Below are 22,003 nucleotides of genomic sequence, written 5' to 3' on the forward strand. Positions count from 1 at the left end.
GTAGGAAAAATGTAATAAGCCAGAGGTGGACCTCCACCAGACAGTGAATCTGCCTTGATCTTCAAGTTCCCAGCTTGCACCACTGTAAGAATAAATTTCTGTTGTCTGTAAACTATCAGATTATGCAGCCTGAATGGACCAAAGCCGGGAGAAATTGGTTTTTCTCTACAGACTCTGTAGCTCTTACAACAGTAACTACTCTGGCTTATGTAGGGGCTTCAATAAAGTGCTTTTTTGTCCACTAAAGCTCCTTTGTTCTATGGAAAACCAAGTCAAGAAGGTTTCACTTCTGCTCATATTACTATTTAATTTTTATTGGAATTGTTACTGGTGTTGGGGCCTGGATCATGCTCTTGAGTACCTTTCCCATGACTATTTATTACCACTTATGACTGAGGTAACCCAATCCCCTTTTCAGGTCTCATATGGCTAGGATTCCCCAGCCAACCTTCCAGGCTTCGGTGGAATCATCTCTTCTATTTCCCTCCCATTATCCATACTATCATCAGTTCATCTTCACTCTGAATGCATCAAGCCTGTAAAGAGGTTGCCACTTGCAGGCTTCCTCTTTCAAGTGGTTGGGAGATCTCCACTTATCATAAAAAGATTAATTTGATTTTATGAACAGAAGTACAAACTGACAACTCAGAAGAAGCTTTCCCAAAAGGTTTGGTCAATGCTTTCTTTTTGTACATGAAAATGTTGCTTTGGGGTTATGAACTCTTTAAAACAAACAGTTGAGATCATTGTTAATGGGAGACAGGATGACTTGCATAGCTTCTGTCAAGATTGCTTTTAGGGAGGAAACAAACAGGGTTGGGCCTTTTCACAATGATCCATCTTTCAAAAGTGCAAGTGAATGCCCTTTTTCATTAATCATGAGTCTGGCATACATTGGAAATGGGGAGCAAGAACTATTCATGAGGCCATCATATTTCTCCTACTGCTAAATAGTGAGAGAGAGCCAAATAATGTCATATTCTCACTTGCCTATTTTAGAACATAGGCTAGCTAAACACAGGAAGAAAAGATTGACATTCACTTTTGAGTCTTGTTGTTTCATAGCTCTTGGATCTTAGGAAGGAGAAATCATGTTCTACTCTGAATTGCCCTGGGCCGGGCATAAGTTCCAACACATCCCACTGAATTACAATCCTAACATTGCCCAGTAACCAGAAGACCAAAGCAGATGTACCTCCTGCTTCACGTTATTTTCCCAACCTGTCTTATGCCTTTAACTGAATAAAAGACATCAAATGATCTCGTACTGTTCCAACATAGCAAAGTTCTATATGCAAGCTAGAAAGCATTACATGTCATAAAATAGTAATGGTTGCAGGATCTTTAAGAGAAGGGAAATTGCTTTTATGTGCTACAATCTGGAGAATGATTCAGTGGGTGCTAAGAGTGGCAGCAGGGATGTTACCAAGAAAAGCTGGTAGTAGAGGTTAAGAGAAGAAGCTGACCTAGATCAAATAATTTTTTTCTTCTCCTAGCTTTGTAGATTAAAAGTGTGAATTACATCTTATGCATCCCATAGAATTCCATCATATGCCTTATTTATCTCACAGCAGACAAACCCTGGATAATAATATTTACAGGCCAGAAGTTAGGGATTAAAAAATTATGCAATGTTGATGCTTAAACCTCACAATCCTTTCCTCTTAGCTGCTTTCTCTCCCTTTTGCTGAAATTAGGTTAACGAAAAATGCCAAAGAGGGCAAAACTCCTGAATTTTCTGAGTTGGTGCAGAATAGATCTCTAGATCTGACTGCCAACCTCTCTGTCACATAATGAGGCTGTTGATCACCTCTGCTACCTTTAGTTTCTCAGCTACCAAAAAGGAGTTGCTGTAACCAGAGAGGGCATATTCACAAAATTCACAATGGGCACAGTGCCTATGGGAAGGTGGTATAGTGGCTAAGACACAGTGTTTCTCAAGAGGGACATTCTTTATACAGCACAGGGGAGAGGAACCTGCCTTCAAAGAACCATGAAAAAGACTAGAGATCAGGGGCTGGGGATATGGCCTAGTGGCAAGAGTGCTTGCCTCGTCTACATGAAGCCCTGGGTTCAATTCCCCAGCACCACATATATAGAAAACAAAACAAAACAAAACCAGCCATAAGTGGCTCTGTGGCTCAAGTGGCAGAGTGCTAGCCTTGTGCAAAAAGAAACCAGGGACAGTGCTCAGGCCCTGAGTCCAAGCCCCAGGACTGCCAAAAAAAAAAAAAAAAAAAAAAAAAAAAAGACTAGAGATCGGGGAAAGGAAAAGACAATCATGGCATGAAACTTCAGTACTTCAGCAGACCCAGGTCTGCTCCAAGGGACAATATCAAGGAATTTTAGTCAGGATAATCTTGAAATTGAAGAGCTGAGGATAACCTTTGTAGGCTTCTTGGTTATGATTTATTTTCTTTGCACCATAACTTGAATAGTATCTAGAACATAATTAAACATTTAATAAATAATATGGTTACTATGTGGTTATATACCATTTTAATATCCTATGAGGTAAGGTTTATTAATAAACCCATTGAACCCATTGAACAGACTAAGAGAGCAAGGCTAGAAGTTAAATAACTTGTTCCAAATCACTGGAAAACTCTCAAAAAAGAGAATGTATGCTCTTATGGGAGAAGAAGGAAGAAGGTTTATCCAGTTTATATGTCAGTATGTACTCAGGAAAAGAAAAGGACTTGCTTTTTGTCACTTAGCACAGTAGCTTATAAAAATATGATTGGTGAATATGCACAGAAACACATATAAAGTAGCTACCCATTTTTCAATTTTATAAGCAAGGGGAATTTTTCAGGTTGCCTCCTAATCTAGCAGGTGGAATAAGGCAATTTTACAGTTTAATATTTATGAATTATCTTATTCTAGTTTAATTTCCAAGGATGCAACCTAAAATATGGAAGATACCCATAAGGGTCCCAGAATAGTATATATGTGTGTGTATATATTTATACAAAATATGTGCATACATATAAGTTATTAATCACATTAATCAACCATTGTCCTCTAATGGTGTTCCTTGCTTTGCTGCATTTATTGGTCCCAAGGACCTCTCCTTTTGCATCTAGCCCTCACTGCTTACTTGTTTTTTTATTTCCTTGACCTTTCCATTCTATCCCTATATGTTCAATTTTTTCAAGAAAAAAAAGCAGAAGAAAATTAAAAGTATGAATGTCTTGGTTACCTGATTACCCCATGATTGTCTGTCTTAGAGGCCTTTATTTCCAGGCATTAAGAGCAACCAGAGACACTGCATTCAGCAGAGAGAAACTGGTCTGGAATTCTGAAGGCAAGGGAAGGCTGAAGGCTGAAGGCAATACCAGATGAAATCAAGTGGCCAGCTAGTGGTCAGTCGCTGAAAAACCAGTTGTCTAAAGCTTGGCTCAGACAGTAACAGGACGAGAGGCTGGGGAGGGGAAGAGCGTAGGTCCACATGATCTTGAATCACACAGACCAGAGGTTGGGACAGCAGAGTCTAACCACTCTAGTTTAGCTAGAACAAGCTCCACTCTTGACTATTAAGCCTGTCTCTCTGTGCTACAATACCATTTTGAGTTCATATGATCCTTATGCCAAGTTATCATTTATAATAATGTATTAGTACTGAAGAGTCACTTTTTGTGTAAATGTGTATGCCAGTACTGAGGATTGAACTCAAGGCCCGGGCACTGTCCCTTAGCTTATTTTCTTAAGTCTATCATTCTATTATTTGAGTCATAGCTAAAAGACAGTAGTATCTTGGAGATAAGAGTCTCACATTCTTTCCTGCCTGGGTTAGCTTCAAAATATGATCCACAGATTTCAGTCTCCTAAGTAGCTAGGATTACAGGCATGAACCACCAGCTGCTGGCCAACAAGTTTTTTAGTCATTTTGATTTTTCTCTTCCTAACATTCCTCATATTTTTACTCTTTAGCTTCCTGTTGTTTTTAATAACCTTTATTTAACATGTGCATTAGAGGAAACATACACAAGAAGCCAAGACCAAAATCATCACAGCCATAAGCAGTTCAGTTGGACATAACTGTCTAGATCAAATAGTACAAGAAATGTACCCAAGGCCTAACATATGAAACTGTAACCTCTCTGTACATCACTTTGACAATAAATAAGAAAAAAAATAAATAAAAATAAATAAAAAAGAAAAATAATAACTGTCTAGATCCTCCAGGTACACATTCCAATCTCTGAGATTATATCATATGCTTGGTATGGTATTGTATGGTATATATGATATGGTCATGCTTTTCCAAACATTATGAACTCACCAATTCAAAATCCCAAAGCTACATGATTATTTTAATAACCAAGAGTAAACTACACCAACTCAACCAGTTTGGTGGAAAAATTGCAATCCTACCTTTCTTGGGGAAATGTTCTTTGTTTTCCTTCTTTTTCCTATTCTAACTTATACTGAGCCAATGAAGGGAGGAAGACTTAGGTTGTTGGTTTTCTTGGCCAGTCCTTGGGCTTGAACTCAGGGCCTGAGCACTGTTCCTGGTTGCTTTTGCTCAAGGCTAGCACTCTACCACTTGAGCCACACCACCACTTCTGTTTCTTTTTTTCTGTCTATGTGATATTGAGGGATTGAACCCAGGGCTTCATGTATGCTAGGCAAGCACTCTACCACTAGGCCATATTCCCAGCCCAGGACTTAATTTTGTTTGGGAGCTAGTCACAGGTTGTCTATATGTATTTATGGTTTGTTTATTTATCTATCTGCTGTGGCCCTAAACAAGTAAGCATTCCCTGAATATTAAATAATGAGTCTGCCACGACTTTGTTTTAATCCATTACCTAATTATATGAGCATTATAGCACTCTTTGTTTGCTTCACTTTAACATGATTAGAATCTCATGTAAATATGAAGAAAATGAAGGATTACATAGGTGAAGTGATTTTTGCTGGTACAAGCACAATGGAATACTGGATCATGGACTCAGGAGTTCCTAAGGACCTGACTCACAGAACAGCTTCAGGTAAGTCACTTAATCTATTTATGTCTAATCTTCAAAATGGGGATAAAAATACCAACTTGCTAACCATTGAAGATGAAGAGATTAATGAGCCAATAAATAATTATAAAGGGATTTGGAAGTACCAAATGTTACGTAAATGTTTTAGTAAGCTTTTACTGTTAAAGTAGAAATTGGGTGAATTCATCTGTCAGCTTTTAACTTTTCCAGGGTCTGGAGAGTACATAAACTAGAATAAGCTGGTTTAAAGCATATGCCTGAATCTCTCTAAAGTGATCCTAGGTGCTGGCCCTGCTACTTGAGTTCTGTTTTTGCTGGCTCTCCCTCATTTTAATCCAAGCAGAGAGAATGCTCTCTTATCAAAGATACTTAGAAAAATACAAAAAGGAAGCCAGGCATCACTAACATTCTTGTAATCCTAGCTTCTCAGGAGGCTGAGTTCTGAGGGGTCATTTGCTAGATACCATCTCAGCAAAATGTAGGACTGAAGGCATAGCTAATGTGGTAGAGAACCAGTCCAGCAAACCCTGGTACCATCAAAAAAGAAAGGAAAGAAGAAAGAAGGAAATAAAGAAAGAACAAAGGGCAAAAAGAAAGAAGGAAGGAAAGAAGGAAAGAAAAAAAAAAGAATGAGAATAATAACAAATAGGAGAACTGGTTCATGTTATGTCCCCTAGAATAGCCTATGGGCACTCTCATCTCTAGAAACTATTCCTAAATTTTTTTTCAGGGCATTCAAACATGCACAGTATAATATTGGCTACTAATACACAATACAAACTTATATCTAAAGCCTCTGGGCTATATTTTCCCTATCTTCATTGAAATCCACCTAATGTGCTTTATAACTAAGTTTCAATACATTATATGCATAGGGAAATTGGTGACAATTTAAAATTATGCTAAAGACAATATCTGAAATCCATTTCCCTTATAAAAAAATCTTGAAGGCAAGGATGGCACCCTGAAAAACACCTGACAACTGTTGCTCTAGTTTAAACTATTGTAGCTAGGATGATATTTTTTAGTTGTATGTCTCTAAGGATATGCCTTTACTTTTTGTTATGGGAAAATGAAAACAAACTGCTTCTGACTAAACTCTGCTTCAGCTGAAAGTCGGATGGTACATACAGTGTTTTCATTTGAAAAGTAAGACGCAAACAATCCCCATCAGGTTTCTAAAGTTAAGAAGTAAATCATCTCTTTCTCATCACATGGAATGAGGCTCTTCTCTTGACATCTTTGCTTGATTACTTATCTCAACTACCTCAAGGTGATGATCATATCTCACGTCAAAGAGGCATACTCGTTCTAACTTTAATACTGAAGGCTTTCTTCCCAATTCCCATGCTTAAAACTGTTGCTCTGTTTTATTTTCTTACTCCTTCAACATTTCTTAGCAACTACCTACAGTCACAGACAATTATTGATTAGGTTTAGTCTTTTTCTATTTCCTCATTTCTCTGATCTAAATCATATTCTGCATGAAGCCAGGAATTTTGTCCTGTTTTGTTCACTGATATATCATATGTGCCTGGAACATAGCAAAGGCTATTGAATGAATGAACAAATGAATGGATGACCTTTTAGGAATGAGTAACTTTTAGATAACCTAAGGGCAAAAGCTAATTTCTCATGAATGGTCATTATACTTAAGTCTTGGTTTAGACTCAGGAGATATTTTAAACTTGATTGATGTGTATAAAAAATCCATGGATGAAATATTTTATATGTTTTGTTTTGCTTGAGGAAACACTTATGGATTAGTCAAGTTGGGAATTGTAAGCAGAGTAAAGGAAAGGGATACAAAAGAAAAGACAGGAGATGCTCTGACCACAGATTCAAGATAACTGAGAAATAACAGAGTGCTTACTAAGACAAGACAGGTCAGTAAGAGCCTCGTGGAACCTTGGAGACTCACTAATAAAACAGCCAGGGTAGATTGAACCTCTTGATCATTGTATTAAGGTCTTTTTGTTTGTCCTGTTGTGTGGATCTCATTACCAATTTGTGTTCTAGAACTTGGACAGTGAGTCAAGACACAGTAATACTGTGGTTGCAATGGAGAAACAGAACATATCTACAAGAGAGGCAAATGCTACACCAAGTAGATTAACAGCTATTTACTGCTGTAGGTGAGTGCAACTTGGAAAAAGGCACACAGGGTTATCTTGGTGTTCAGAATTTCTCTGAGAATTACTACAGTAAAGGTAGGCCTTAGAGTGAGGAAGAAAAAAATTTGTGTAGATACAGACAGTAGATAATAATTATGTTTCTATAGGCAGAGTTGGTCATAAGGATAATTCATATAACAAGCTTTTTAATCATTTGTTCAGTATACCAGCTGTTTTGTTTGCATTGCATAATTGAGTGTTACTGTACCAAGTTATAGATAATATCAAAAAGTAACAGAAGGCCTTGGGCTAGAACATAAGCTGATTATGAGTTGGAGAGAGCACATAGCCTTTTTTCTTGTGATACAGATAAGTGTTTCATAATTAGGTCCTTATGGGGGCACTGGTACCATTCTCAAGAAATATCTGATACTGCTTTGTGTTGAAGATGGGTCATGTGGCTGGCTGGATTATACAGGTAATTTTCCTGGAAAATGCTATTATTGCACAATAAGCTGTATATATCACTTAACATATCCCTCACAATTCAAATAACTCACCACAAGCTACTTTGCGCCCTAACTGGGGAGAAGGAGTGCTTATACCAGGTATCTCCTCATGTCTTTGTAATTCTTTAGCAACGGAAGCAGTAAGGTGAGGCTGACGATGGCTCAGACACCAAGAGCAGAAGAGATGTGTACGTTTCATGGAAGGCTCACAATACACTCACTCTGTCTTCAGAGACTGGGGCTTTGTATGTGAGCTGCTGGCACTGTAACTGCTTCTTCCATTCGGTGTACCTTTTTTTTTTTTTTTTTTTTTTTTTTTTGCCAGTCTTGGGACTTGGGACTTAGGGCTTGAGACTCAGAGCCTGAGCACTGTGCCTGGTTTCTTTTTGCTCAACACTAGTACTCTACCTCTGAAGCCAGAGCACCACCGGCTTTTTTCGGTTTATGTGGTACTGAGGAATAGAACCCAGTGCATGCTAGGCAAGCACTCTTCCACTAAGCCACATTCCCAGCCCCTATTTGGTGTATCTTTAAGGCCCATGTTTCCATTGTTTCTGCTCTGCTCCGAGTCCAACCCAGAAATCACTGTTAGGTGTCTTGGTCATTTAGTAAATGGTAGGATGTGATCCAAAGGGAGATGAAATTATAAGGGTTAACTGATTTGAATAGCTAATAGAAATTGAGAGACCACTATTCAGAAAATGCAGTGGAAAACAAAACAAAACAAACACACAAAAATTTCTTCAGCTTGTTTTAAGTCACTGGACCAAAAACACTTGTACTTTGAGAAAGTGAGTAAAGTACTAAGTTATGAGTGTAGTTTATAAAAGATAAAGATCTGAGTCAACCCTTTGTGGTTCCAGATTATGAAACCAGTTTGGGTTCTCCCTCCACAGTACTACCTAGGAATGTGAGACTGCAAACAGAAAAGCCAGGAGGGTTAGCATCTCTGATTACTACCCCTGTTAAGGTTTTCTCTTAGGCATCCTTGTATAGTTTACCACTTAATTTTTTTGCCTTTGTAATCTGTAGCCTGTGTATATATGTAAATTTGTATATAATGAAAGGCCTTTTTTGAATTAGTATGGTATTTGGGGGAAAAAGGACATGTGTTTCAGTTTTATTATTAAATACATTTATAGCAAAAGAAAAAGTTCTTAGAGCTAGCAGAATTCTGTTTTCATTTTTGTTTGTTTGTTTGTTTGTTTTAAGCAAACTTCAGAAAGATAGACTCCTGAATGCAAACAGTCAGATGGATGGGGTAAAGAGTAATTGTAGAGCTTAGGAATTCACATTTGCCGTTTCTGACCACCTTGGCAGTAAACACACCATTCTGTCTTTCCCCAGCTAGACGGTGAACTTGGCATTGATTAAGCAGGACATTCTCAAATACAGACCATTTTAATTACCATAATGGTCTTGTGTTTCAAACTGCTTGTTTATAAACACAACCACTTTCTAGTTTATTTTTTCTCCTTTGTTTGGTGTAAGCTCCAAATACTTTCAGAGAGTAAGAGCCAGAATTTTTTTTTTTTGAGATTAATGCCTGGCTATATGCATTCAAGTATAAAAGAGACCAGAAATGTATGATGCACAAACATCTAGGTTACATTCACTTCTAATCAATGACATGGATCAGAGCAAAGAGAAGTTATTTTACACTTAAGCATTAGCAAATAAGTTAAAAAATACTATGTCATAGCCAGATGCCAGTGGCTCAACCTCTAAACCCAGCTACTCAGGAGGCTGGTATCCAAAGCCTGGGGAGAGGGAGATAGATCTGAGAGGCCCATATCTTCAATCAACAAGCAAAAAGCCAGAAGAAGAGCTATAGCTCAAGTGGTAGAGTGCTAATCTTGAGTGGGAAAAGATAAGGGAAAGCTTGAGTCCCTGAGTTCAAGTCCTAGTACCAGAAAAAGAAAAATATAGTATGTCTGTAAGGCTTTGGTAAAATCATTGCATTCTTGCACTGAAAATAGAACTATAAGATGACAAATCATTTATGAAGTAATACTACTTGAGATCACAAAAAAGTTTTTCTCGGCAGAGAAAGAAGAAAATGGTAGAGGAGCAGCAGATCTCTAAGCTCTCTCCAAGAACCCAGTTTTACTATTCTAGAGAAGGATCCACACCTAGAAACTTATCAAGTAAGTTATAATAGTATAGAGATTCTAGCCAGAAAGGAAAAATCTAGGCAGCTGGCTTGAGAAAGCAGATTTGAGCTCTGGGTGGCTTCCCACTGCCACTCCAGAGGAGTGTATGGCTCTCCACTCACCTACAGAGCACATCGGTGATGAGGAGCGAAACCCTTCAGATGGGCTACAGACAGACATACAGCACAGGCAGATTGCTGATGGTCCCAAAATCCAGAGAAGGCATGAGTACTGCACAAAAGACATTTTCATTCTCAGTCATGCTCCTGCCACAGAACAGCATTTGGAAGGTAGCCCTTCCCCTGCTACTAGAGAAAAATGCCATCTTTGACTCTGACATAGACCTGGCCAAAGCAGACAGGAGATAAAGTGGGCCAGGGAAAGTGAGGATGAGGGGTCATCTTTGAAAATGGCAAAGGAATCTCAGCAGTGAAAGCCAGCTCCACCCAGGGGAAGGTCTCCCCACTCCGGTGGGAAGAATTTCCCCGGGTGTGAGGCTTTCAGCCTCAGGTTAACACAGCCACAGGTGGCTCTACCCCACTGCTCATCTGCAGGAGTTTTTTAAAAAATCAAAAAATGGAGAGCAGCTCCTGGCTGGACGAAAGAGCATGGATCTTGAGACAGACCAGCATCCCCCAGTTGCAGAGGGCACCCAACTCCTACTCACAAGCCTAATGAACCACACAGTGTTAGGAATAAACTAGCCTGGGAGGAGGGTCACAGCAGACCTGACCTCTGCAAACTGTAAGTCACTCAAACCAGCCAAGCCGCAGGAAAACAGACCATCGCAAGGAAACCAGAGGGTCCATTAAAGACTGGAAAGAGGAAACAGGACAGACACAAGAGCACTCAAACAAGGAAGACTTCTTTTTAACAACTGTAGATTTTCAGTTTTTGTCTGATTTTTTATCACCTTTATATTTTTATTTCTTTCTCTTTTTTAGTATTTTTAAATTTTTAATCTTAATTTTTTACTTGGTTCTCACATTCCCCCATTTTACTTCTTTCTTTTTCTTCCCTCTCCTCTTTTATATTTTTTAACTTTTATTCTTTTTTATCACTTCATTTTATTTTTTAACTCAGATACTTTACATTTTAAAATTCTTCTCTTTTTTCTTCCTCATCTTTAGTTACATAGACAACAGCATAAATTAGGCTTCCTTCCCCAATGCGTACAGACAAAATTCAGCCCCTGGTTAGCAGAAACCTCTACCTCTCAAGCTCAGTACCCTCAAATTTAGCAGTATTCTGCCACACCTACATAGTTCTTCATTTGTTTGTTTTTGTTGTTTTTAATTTTTTGAGTTTATTTCCTTTTTTTTTTTTTTGGCCAGTCCTGGGCCTTGGACTCAGGGCCTGAGCACTGTCCCTGGCTTCTTCCCGCTCAAGGCTAGCACTCTGCCACTTGAGCCACAGCGCCGCTTCTGGCTGTTTTTTTTTCTGTATATGTGGTGCTGGGGAATCGAACCTAGGGCCTCGTGTATCCGAGGCAGGCACTCTTGCCACTAGGCTATATCCCCAGCCCAGTTTATTTCCTTTTGATTATTACCTTTTTGTCCTATTGTCATTTATCATTTTTTTAAAAGTAGTAAGCCTTTATTTTCTTGTTCTGCCAATAAACAAACTGATTGCTTCTAGGAAATTAGTCAAAAAGACCAAATCCTATATTCTCATCTGATTCCTCCGACTCTTCCTCGGCTTCAGCCTTGGCTGGGGCAGTGGCAGCGGCAGGAGCAGCAGTGGTGGCAGCAGCCACAAAAGCAGATGGATCAGCCAAGAAGGCCTTGACCTTTTCAGCAAGTGGGAAAGTGTAGTCAGTCTCCACAGACAAAGCCAGGACCTGCTTGTACCCATTGATGATAGAATGAGGCACAGAGGCAACAGTTGGGTAACCAATCTGCAGGCAGACACTGGCAACTTTGCGAACACCCTCCAGGGAGCGGGAATGCAGAGCATCCTCAGTGATGTCAAGCACTTCCGGGTTGTAGATGCTGCCATTGTCAAACACCTGCTGGATGATCAGCCCAAAGGAGAAGGGGGAGATGTTGAGCATGTTCAGCAGTGTGGCTTCACTGGCTCCCACTTTATCTCCGATTTTTATCAGCTGCACATCACTCAGAATTTCAATGGTGCCCCTGGAGATCTTAGTAGTGATGCCTAGAGCCTGGAAGAAGGAAGTCTTCTAGGGCCCCAGACCAGTGTTCTGAGCTGGCACAGTGACTTCACATGGGTCAATGGCAACAGCACGGGCAGCAGCTGGTACCTTATTGGCCAGCAGCATGTCCTTGATCTCAGTAAGGTCTTCCTTGGTGAACACAAAGCCCACATTCCCCCGGATATGAGGCAGCAGTTTCTCCAGAGCTGGGTTGTTTTCCAGGTGCCCTCGGATGGCCTTGCGCATCATGGTGTTCTTCCCATCAGCACCACAGCCTTCCCTTGGAGCGACATCCGGATCTGCTGCATCTGCTTGGACCCCACCTTGTCTGCTCCGACAATGAAGCATTTTGGATAATCATCCAAAAGTTGGATGATCTTAAGGAAGTAGTTGGACTTCCAGGACGTCCTGTCTTCCCTGGGCATCACGACGGTGCATCAGGGATTGCCACGTAGGGTTTAAAAACGAGGTCACTCTCAGGAGGACGCCTGGCAAAAGAAGCTCATTTATCATTTTAATGTTGTTTTATCTTACATTTTTACACTTTTCCACTTTTTCATTTCACTCAAGTTAAATCAAAATCATCATCCCTCTGTTCCTTTTACTCCCTTTATTTCACTACTCTTAACTACTTTTAAATTTACTTCTAGGACCACCATAGTCCATTGATCCCTGGCAGGCTAGATAGAGGGTATCTTTGTTCAGTCTGAGTGAGTCAAAGGGGTTCATAGAGCAATCCTATCAGTCCAGAGAGAACTAAACATAACAGATTTGTTCACCATTATAACTGTATATAAGCCAACTGCTAAATACAGCACTCAGGGTTGGTTTGCATCTTAAAAGTGTATTCTATGGGGATACTACATCTGTTTTTACATACAAAAAAGGAGAGAGGGAATTTATCTGTCTATGACTGTGAACCTCTAGGAGAAGTACAACAGGACTTGGTCAGGTTTGGTTTGGGTCTTAAACTGTGCTCTGGTGTGCTTTGGGGTTTGCTTTCCCAATCAAATGGGCAGAAGAAACAAAAGAAAAATGGCAAGTCTGGGAATCATAACCCCCACTCAAAATAAGCAGGAAACAGAGCAGTTAATCAAAAATCTGGAGGAGAGTCCTCAAAATTCTCTACAAACGCTGCTGCTAAAAATGATAAATGAAAAGTTTGAATTGCTTCAGACAAGTATTCTAGAGCATGAGGAGGTAAACCAAAGATCAACACATGAACATGAGGAGACTAACCAAAGATGAATACATGAATGCAATGAAACCAACCAAAAATTAATAGAGGAATTCATGGCTTCCACAAACAGAAAGATAAACAAACTCCAACAGAAGAAAAAAGAGTCCTATGAAAGCATAGCCACTCAGCTAAAAGATTTGAAAGACAGCACTCAGAACCAAATTAATGAAGTAGAGAAGTCCATACAGGACTTAAAAGAAAAACTATAGCAGAGAGATGGAAGCCATCAAGAAAGACCAATCAGAAGGAAGGGAGATAAAAAAAGCAAAGTAGATAGCCTAGAGAGCAGAATGAATGATGCAGTGGATCAAACCTCATGAACTGAGGATAGTCTAGACTTTATGGAGAAAGAACAAAACATAATACAAAACCAATCTACAAAGCAAGACAGAGCGCTTCAGGAGCTCCAAGATACACTCAGGAAGCTCAATTTAAGGCTAATAGTTATTGAGGAGAAACTAGAGAGGGAAGTTAATGGAATATGCAATTTAACAAAATACTAGTAGAGAACTTCCCAAATGTCCAGAAGGACAGGCCCATATATATACAAGAAGCTTTTAGAACCCCAAACAGACCAGACCAGAATAGGACATCCCATTGACACACTGTAATCTAGATAGGATCAATAGAGACCAAGGAAAGAATCCTTAAAACTGCTAGGAAGAAGAGAACAATCACATATAAAGGAAAAGCAATCAGAATTACTCTAGATTTCTCAGCAGAGACCATGAAAGCAAGGAGAGCCTGGAATGAGGTATGCCACACATTAAAAAAAACACAAAAACTACCAATCAACAATACTGTACCCAGCTAAACTCTCATTCATAGCCAAAGGTCAAATATAAACCTTCCACAGCAAGGAAAAACTGAAACAATATATCTCCACCAAACCAGCATTAAAGAAAATCAAGGATGTCCTACACACTGAAAATGAACAAGATCACAATACAGACAGAAATGAACCCTAAATAGAAAACCAGGTTACTAGAGCAAGAAATGGGAAGGCACAGCCCTTAAAAAAGATAGATATAATGAAAGGAACAAACACCTCTCAGTACTTACTCTCAATATTAATGGATTTAACTCTCCAATTAAACAACATAGACTGGCAAGCTGGATCAAAAACCAAGACCCATCTTTCTGTTGCCTTCAAGAGACACATCTTACCAACAAAAGCAAACATTCTGAATGTGAAAGGCTAGAATAACTAGCTTTGAGCAAAAAAGAAGCCAGGGACAGTGCTCAGGCCCTGAGTCCAAGGCCCAGGACTGGCAAAAAAAAAAAAAGGCTAGAATAAAATCTACCAAGCAAACGGCCTCCATAAGCAGGCTGGAGTTGCAATCCAAGTATCAGATAAAATTGACTTCAAATTAAAATCAGTAAGAAGAGACGAAGAAGGTTATTACATACTAATAAAGGGATCTCTCCTACAGGAGGATATAACCATCCTAAACATCTATACACCAAATTCTGGAGCATCCAACTTCATCAAACAAACACTGCTGACAAAAAACACACATAGATCCAAATACATTGATTGTTGGAGACTTTAACACTCCACTGTCACCTCTGGACAGATCAACATGCCAAAAACTAAGCAAAGAAACCTCAGAACTAAACAACTGCATAGTTCAATTAGACTTAACCAAGATATAGATTATTCCACACAGCAACATCAGAATATACATTCTTCTTGGTGGCACATGAAACAAAATAGATCACATTTTAGGGCACAAAGCAAATCTATACAAATTTAGAAAAATTGAAATCATTCCCTGCATTCTCTCAGACCACAATGAAAATTAGAGCTCAATAAAAAAAGCCACCAAAGAAAATCCTGCAACTCATGGAGAATGAACAACACATTGCTGGACTTCCAGTGGGTCATTGAAGAAATCAGAACAGAAATTTAAATGTTTATGGCATTTAACCAAAATGAGCACACAAAATACCAGCTTCTTTGGGACACAGCAAAGGCAGTACTCAGAGGAAAATTTATAGCTCTGAATGCCTACATCAACAAACTGGAGAAATCTCAATCCAGCTTTTTTTTTTTTTTTTTTTGGCCAGTCCTGGGCCTTGGACTCAGGGCCTGAGCACTGTCCCTGGCTTCTTCCGGCTCAAGGCTAGCACTCTGCCACCTGAGCCACAGTGCCCCTTCTGGCCGTTTTTTATATATGTGGTGCTGGGGAATCGAACCGAGAACTTCATATGTAGGAGGCAAGCACTCTTGCCAGTAGGCCATATTCCCAGCCCCTAAATCCAACAATTTAATGAAGCGCCTTAAGCTCCTTGAAAAAGAGCAACAAGCCAAACCTCAAGCCAATAGAAGGAAGCAAATAATTAAAATTAAATCAGAATTAAATGACTTAGAGTCCAAAAGCAACAACAAAAAAAAAACCCATAGAAAGAATCTTCTTTGAAAAAATTAACAAGATCAACAGACCTCTAGCAAATCTGACCAAAAAATAACGACAGCACATCCAAATAAACAAAATCAGTGACGAGACTGGAAACATCACCAAAGAAACAACCAAGATTCAGAATATAGTTAGGGAATATTTTGCAAACCTATATGCTAATAAATTTGAGAATCTGGAAGAAATGGATGAATTTCTAGCAAAAACTGACATGCCCAAACTTAAGAGGATTTAAACCTACTAAACAGACCCATATCAAGAAATGAAATAGAAACCACAATAAGACATCTCCCACCCAAGAAAAGCCCAGGTCCAGATGGATACACAGCAGAATTCTACAAAGGCCTTCAAAACAGAACTCACACCAATATTTCACAAACTCTCCAATGAAATTGAAAGTGCAAGTTTGCTTCCAAACACTTTTTATGATGCCAATATAACCCTTATCCCAAAACCAGACAAGGACTCATCAAAGAAAAAGAACCATAGACCCATTTCTTTGATGAACATCGATGCAAAAATTCTCAGCAAAATTTTGGCCAATGGACTTCAACAAGTCATCAAAGAAATCATGCACTATGATCAAAGTGGATTCTTTCCAGGGATGCAAAGTTGGTTCAATATACGCAAGTCAATTAATATAATTCACCACATCAAGAGGAGTAAGGACAAGAATCACATGATTATTTCTTTAGACATGGAAAAGGGGGTTGATAAAATCCAGCAACCATTTATGAGGAAAGCTTTGGAGAAAGTAGGATTCCAGGGACCATTCCTGAATATAATAAAAGCTGTCTATGACAAACCTGCAGCTAGCATTATAGTTAATGATGAAAAGTTAAAGCCATTTCCTTTAAAATCAGGAGCAAGACAGGATGTCCACTCTCTCCACTCCTCTTCAACATAGTACTAGAATTCCTAGCCAGAGCAACTTAAGGCAAGAGGCAAATGTAAAAGGGATACAAATAGGGAAAGATGAAGTTAAACTCGCTCTCTTTGCAGATGACATGATCCTGTATTTAAAGAACCCCATAGACTCTATTCCCTAGTTATTTGAGCTGATGCAAAGCTTCGGCAAAGTAGCAGTATGTAAAATAAATCCTCAAAACCAATGGCTTTTATATATGCCAACAATGCGAAAGCGAGGCTGAAATCTGGAAAGCAACTCCTTTTGCAATAGCCTCAAAAGAACACAAAATATTTAGGAATAATCTTAACCAAAGAAGAGGAAGACCTCTAAGATGGGAACTTTAAAAACCTGAAAACGGAAATTAAAGCAGAACTAAGGAAATGGAAAAACCTCCTATGCCCCTGGATGGGGAGGGTTAACATTGTGAAAATGGCAATATTGTCAAAGGCTATCTACAAATTCAATGCAATACCCATCAATATCCCAACACCATTCTCTAATGAAATAGAAGAAGCAATCCTGAAATTCACATGGAATAATAAAAGACCCCAAATAGCAAAAACAATCCTAAGCAGAAAGAACAGTGCTGGAAGAATTTCAATACCAGACTTCAAGCTGTATTACAAAGCTATAGTAATAAAAACAGCTTGGTATTGGCACAAGAACAGGCCTGAGGACCAATGGAACAAACTGAAGACCCAGAAACGAACCCGCAGACCTATGGCCACTTAATCTTTCATAAAAGAGTTAAAAAAATAGGATGGAAGAAAGACAGCCTCTCCAACAAATGGTGCTGGCAAAACTGGTTCAACACCTGCAACAAAATAAAACTAGATCCTTATATATCACTCTGCACTAGAATCAATTCCAAATGGATCAAAGATCTTGAGGCAAAATCAGATACCCTGAAAACACACTGCAAGAAGGAATAGGAGAAACATTTGGGCTCCTTGGCACAAAATAAACCTTTCTTAATAAAGGCCCAGAAACTCAACTCACACAAAGGTTGGACAAATGGGATTGCATCAATCTACACAGCTTTTGCATGGCAAAGGATAAAGTTTGCAAGATAGATAGAAAGCCCATAGATTGGGAGAAGATCTTTACCGGCCATACAACAGACAAAGGCCTCATATCTGAAATATACTTAGAACTGAAAAATCAAATTCTGACAAAACGAATCCTCAAAGAACCAACTGCCTCCTCACCAAATGGGCTAAAGACCTAAAAAGAGACTTCTCTGAAGAGGAAATGAGAATGGCGACGAGACACATGAAGTGCTCAACATCATTGGTCATAAATGCAATGCAAATCTAAACAACACTGAGATTCCATCTCACCCCAGTAAGAATGTCCATTATCAAGAAAACTAATAATAACAGATGCCAGAGGGGATGTGGCCAAAAGGGAACCTACTACACTGTTGGTGGGAGTGTAAACTGGTGCAGCCACTCTGGAAAGCAGTATGCAGGTTCCTCAAAAGGCTTAACATAGAGCTCCCTTTGACCTAGCAGTCCCACTTTTGGGCATCTAACCAAGACCACACCAAAGCCAACAGCACAACTATGTTCATCACAGCACAATTTGTGATCGCTAAAATATGGAACCAACCCTGATGCCCCTCAGTAGATGAGTGGATCAAAAAAATGTGGTACATATACACAATGGACTAATATTCCTCTATCAGAAAGAATGACATTGCCCCATTCATAGGGAAATGGAAGGACTTGGAAAAATATCATACTAAGTGAAGTGAGCCAGACCCAAAGAAACATAGAATTTATGGTTTCTGTCACTAGGAATAATTAGTACACATCTAGGATGATCCTAGCAGAAGATCGCAATAGCGCAATAGCTATGTCTATACGAACACATAAGATGATGCTCAGCAAAATGAACTCTAAGTTATAGAAACAAGTGGTTTATTATTGTTGTTGTTTTCAACATACTATGTGAAATTATGCCCTTTTTCTTTTGTCTTTGTTTCCCCTTGGTTTTACCCCTGATATCATGGTAAATGATTTTGGTACCCTAGATATTGTGTGTGTGTGTGTGTGTGTGTGTGTGTGTGTGTGTGTGTGTGTGTGTATTGGAACTAGGGAAGGGAAATGGAATACCAAAATCAAGAGACAAAGGATAAAAAGACAAACCAATGCAACAAGCAATACTTACAAAACTATATGGTGTAAACCAACTGCACAACTCATGGGGAGGGGGAGAAATGGCAGGGGTGAGGTGGGGGAAAAATGAGGGAGGGGGTAACAAGTTGCATAAGAAATGTACACACTGCTTTACGTACAAAAACTGTAACCCCTCTGTACATCACTTTAACAATAAAGAAATGACCAAAAAATGTTTTTCTCTCCAGGAATACTGATTCTACTTGCAGAAATTTACCTGAAGAAAATCTTTTGCAACATTAAAATGGTATGTACACAAAGTTGAACTTTATGGAATTCTCAGAATTAAAAAGAAGAAGAAATAAAACAACATAAAATGACAAATAAGCTATTTATCATTTGCTATCAATTGGTCTCAAGTGGTGAAGAAGTACCTGTTTTTCTTTTAAAAACAAAATGAAATGAAAATGTTTTGTTCAGGCCAGAAGCCAGTAGCTCATACCTGTAATCCTAGCTACCTAGGAGGCTGAGATGTGATGATCATGGTTCAAAGTTAGCCCAGGCAGGAAAGTCCATGAGACTCTTATCTCCAATTAACTACCAGAAAGGCTAGAAATGGAGCTGTGGCTCAAAGTGGTAGAATGCTAGCCAGGCCCAGAGTTCAAGCCCCACAAGTGACAAAAATAAAAGAGCAGAAAGTAATTAATTTTTTTGTTTTGTTTTAGAGGGCAGAGCAGTATCCTTAGGTTTCAAGCCTCTCTAGGGAAAGAGGCAATGACTTAGACTTGTCTACAGACCAAGGTTAGGATAGAAATTTCCAATAAAAACAAGACTTTTCAAGAGCTGAACTTTTGTGAAAGGGCAAACCAGAAAGCGAATGTAACCATGACACAGGAAGGTAATAAAAAAAAACAAAACCTATTCATCATAGTTCTTCATTTTGCTCCTCGAGTCTGCCTACTATTTAACGATATATTGGGGATTATTTTCCTATGCATATGTAAATTACTCCTTCAGTATCTTATTAGTCAACTGTTGTTTTGTGTGCTAAAACATGAATCTGAGGTACTGAGTCCCTAGAAGGGAACTGTTCTATCAAACAATATACATATTATATTCTCTCCATAGAAGCTGTATCAACTGGGAATACCAATGAAACAGTGTTGTATGTGACCATCTCTTTCTATCTTAGGAAACATGGTATGTATGTAAAAGAGCAGAAATAGAATGAAAACAAAAACAACCCCCCCCCCAAACAACCAGCCACCACACTAATGGGAAAAGAAGAAAAGGCAACTCAAAATCAATGCAAAACAATAAAATGGAAGGAAGAGAAACTAAGAAGATAGGAGGACAAAATGCAGTCAAGTATCTTAGATGAGATTCTGGTACAGAAAAATGACAAAAATCAAAAGAAGGGTGAAATTAAAATCAAGGCTACACTTAGTTACCAGTAATGGACCAATATTAATTTCTAAGCTACTGTATTAAAGGTGTTAACTTCAGAAGAAACTAGGTGATACATAGTCTACATATTATGTAAATTAAAAAAACTCTAAAATTATTCTTAAAAGTACACTTAAAAAAGAAAGAAGGGAATAGGGAAAGTGTTCACAGAAGAAGAAGTGTGTGTGTGTGTGTGTGTGTGTGTGTGTGTGTGTGTGTGACAGTACTATCCATTCAAAACTCAACACAGTTTAGTGTCAAGGAAGAGGAAAGTTGTGTTTCTGAATGTATGAGTTGTTTAATTATTCCTTTGATTCCTGCCATTTCTTTAAAAAAAAAACTTGACCTAAATTTACTTGGGTTGTGATATTTTAAAGACAAAGTTAGGTTTTATGTTCGCTTTGGCATGGTCATAATACCACTGGTGAAGTGCTGTCATTCTGGTAGCACTTGTGAAAGGACTAACTTAATTTTTCCAGTAAGTCATTAGATTCAGCATGTCAGTTAATCGGTTTCCAAGGTATGTGAACAGTCAAGAAATGGTTATTATATATTAAAGTTTGACATCCTCATTAATCAGTTCAATGATAAATTAACTCAAAAGCAAATAAAAAATGTTTTGAAAATTTTGACAATATATTTTCTGCCTTTTTAACCAGAAGCAAGTTGAACATTTATTAAGTAAATGGGAAGCAATGGAACTGACAACCACTCCAGTGATTCAAAAGAATTAATCCTTTATATGTATGTCAAAGGCTGAAAGTAATTTAAGGTATAAAACACCCTAAAAATACGTATATATTTTCTGCATTCATGTTTGGATGGTGACTTTAAAAGCCAAAATTAAAAAAAAACTAAATATAAAAAAACAAGAGTTAGGAAAAGATAAAGACAAAAACAAAGGAAAAACAAAAGTCATGGTAATTTGAACAAATAAGATGTTAGAGACAAAGGGACAATAGCAATGGTTGATCTAAATTCATCAAAGAGGTTCTCAGTTTGCATGAATAAGAAAGTCCAACTATCTGCTGTTTGTAATAGACAAATCTAAAATATAACCAGGATGACACAGAAGGTTTAAAGCCAAGCAATGGAGAAAGATATCCTGGGGAAAAAGAGAGAAGTGGGGTGGGGGGGTGGAGGGAGGCAAGAATGGTGAAGAAGAAAGAGAAGGAGAGGGAGAGTGAGACAGAGATAGAGTCAAAGAAATTGGTATAGTATGAATTACAATGTAAAAAAGCATTGGTAATAAAGATGGTCACTGCACACTGATAAAATAATAATTCACCTAGAAAACAGAATTTCTAAATGTTCACATACTTAATGGAATGGTATGAAAATGCACAATTATACAAAGCAACAAAGGACATTATTGTAAGGATAACGATACATCACAACCACAGAGGGAAATGTTTTTTTTGTTTTCTATTCACTTTTTTTTAAAATTTTTTATTGTCAAACTGATGTTCAGAGGGGTTACAGTTTCATACGTTAGGCATTGGATACATTTCTTGTACTGTTTGTCACCTCCTCCCTCATTCCCCCTCCCCCCTCCCCCTTTCCCTCTCCCCCCATGAGTTGTTCAGTTGATTTACACCAAACAGTTTTGCAAGTATTGCTTTTGTAGTCGTTTGTCTTTTTATCCTGTGTCTCTCGATTTTGGTATTCCCTTTCACTTTCCTAGTTCTAATACCAGTATACACAGTTTCCAATGTACTCAGATAAGATACAGTGATAGTGCAGGTACAACCACAGGAAGGGGATACAAGAAGATCATCAACAATAGAATCTATGGTTTCACATGGCATGTTGAAAGTAATTACAACAGTGATATAACAGTTGTTTCCATACATGGAGTTCATTTCACTTAGCATCACCTCTTGTGATCCTCATAGAGGGAAATTTTAACACCCGTAAAAAGGAGACTTAAAAGTAATAAAGT

General features: G+C 38.5%; 1 protein-coding gene and 1 pseudogene across 3 annotated transcripts in view; both read right to left on the minus strand.

The window, feature by feature from the left end:
- The window catches only part of Exoc6b (exocyst complex component 6B), a 530,388-nt gene that overhangs the window by 40,476 nt on the left and 467,909 nt on the right, over positions 1–22,003 (minus strand). The gene's annotated exons all lie outside the window — the stretch shown is intronic.
- Positions 11,394–12,388, minus strand: LOC125356326 (annotated as a pseudogene).

Source organism: Perognathus longimembris, chromosome 8 (assembly GCF_023159225.1).
Source record: "Perognathus longimembris pacificus isolate PPM17 chromosome 8, ASM2315922v1, whole genome shotgun sequence".
Classification (NCBI taxonomy): domain Eukaryota; kingdom Metazoa; phylum Chordata; class Mammalia; order Rodentia; family Heteromyidae; genus Perognathus; species Perognathus longimembris.